The sequence below is a fragment of the Electrophorus electricus genome, chromosome 22, assembly GCF_013358815.1.
Source record: "Electrophorus electricus isolate fEleEle1 chromosome 22, fEleEle1.pri, whole genome shotgun sequence".
Classification (NCBI taxonomy): domain Eukaryota; kingdom Metazoa; phylum Chordata; class Actinopteri; order Gymnotiformes; family Gymnotidae; genus Electrophorus; species Electrophorus electricus.
The window spans coordinates 11,959,460-11,961,353 of NC_049556.1; positions in this window are offsets into that span (position 1 = coordinate 11,959,460).

A 1,894-nucleotide genomic window follows, 5' to 3' on the forward strand; every position below is an offset into this window, starting at 1 on the left:
CTACTGTTAGGATTTACGAGCGGGAGAGCCTTTATCATGTGTTGTTTCTTTCGGTCTCTTTTTCACTCTCTGGTGTGTGCGTGCATACTCTCTCGCTCTCTCACACACACGCACACACACACACACATGTGCGCATCCTCCACATACACCACCCATGCAACCACCCTAATGGCTACACCCACATAAATACGCTTTCCAAAGCTGCAGTGGGCTATGGCACATAGTTGTGTCTTGTGCTCAAGGTCTCCTGCTTGTCAGGGCACTACAGTCTCAGAAGGTGCTTTAGTAGTTCAAAATGCATTTATTAAGACTTTTGAAAAATAAATAATGTTGACTTTTAACTTTAATAAACTTTGGATGTCCAGTTTCCCAGAGTCAGATCAGAATTTCCAGTGATGACTCACCACTGACACTGCAGTTTAGACTATATCTGACAACCTGTCTCTTCATTTTAAATTTGGAGAGGACCTATAGAAAATATTTCCTCAGTGTGCTTCAGTGCTACATAGCTTTAGGAATTATATTTAAGAAACAGCTCCTGTTCCCATGGATACACGACTTCTGTACGATCTAATTGTTTGTCTGTCCTGCAGGTTATCGAGTAATCTGACAGCCCTCGGGGACTTGTGTGGCACTGTTCATATACCTGTCAGTCACATACCCCTCACTCACGTGTTGCCATAGTAACCCTGAACTGCTCAATTTTGCAGCTATTTAGGTTCTGAGGTGTATAGAGGTGTTGGACGTGAGGCTTAAAGCAGGTTTAGAAGCAACTAATGTGTAGCGCACACAGAATAGGATGATGACTGCAATTTGAAAGTCATGCTATTGCCTCAAGATAGAATGATTGACAGGTGAGACCTGGAGAAAGGTGGGTATGGCTTCACATACACAATCTTCATCTTCTACTGACCAGAGGCAGAATAAGGAGCCATCTTCCTGCCACTGAGTTTATGGCATTTATTTGACATTTTTATCCAAAGTGACTTACAGTTATGACTCAGTTAAGGATCTTGTTCAGCAGACCAACAGTGGCAACCCAGCAGTGTTGGGGCTTGAACTGGCAACTGACCTTAACCACTGAGCTACCACTGCCCCAGTGGTAGTTTAGTCACTCAGGAAAACTGCTAAGCATTGAGAAGAAGGTTCTGACAGCTTGTTCCTTGGACACACGAAACACGGCGTGCTAGATTCAGAAAAACGGCATTTGCAAGTGAGAAGGTCTCGAGGCATGCTAACAATCTCTCTGAGATGCAAAACATCTGTGACGTTCAACCCAAACAACCTGTACACAAAGTAAACTTATTACCATGAGAAGATGAGAGAGAGAGGGAGTGAAAGAAAGACTTCTAACCATAGAAGATAAGAAGAGGGAGAAGCAGATGTTTTACCATGAGACGATAAGAGGGAGAGAGCTTTCAAGAATCCAGGCTGAAGGAAACGCCATTGGCTTTATGACCCAATTCATCTTTCTGTCTTTGCTCTAGCTGGTTGGCTCAAGCTGTGACTCTAAATCCAAAAGTTTGACCATGAGATGAAGATCATGGAAGACACACAGACGCTGTACAGCCTGTGGCAACTGCAGGACTGTGACCCAGTGGTGACAGATGAGAAAGCCCTTGTTCAGGTCCACCCTTAACCTTCAACCCTTAACCTTAACCCTAACCCTTAACCCTAGTTGTAACCCTAACCCTTAACCCTACCCATAGTCTCAGCTATGGTCCACCTTCGTACCCCTCTCAGATTCCACCTGTGTGGAAGTATTTATGGGGCCTGAGTGATTTAATATCAAGCGTGCGGAGTTATTTCTGCCCTGTCCAGATGAGCAGAGGCCTCTTAAAGTGCAGAAAACTCCAAATGCCACGAAGCAGTTAAACGCAGTTAAACGCAGTTA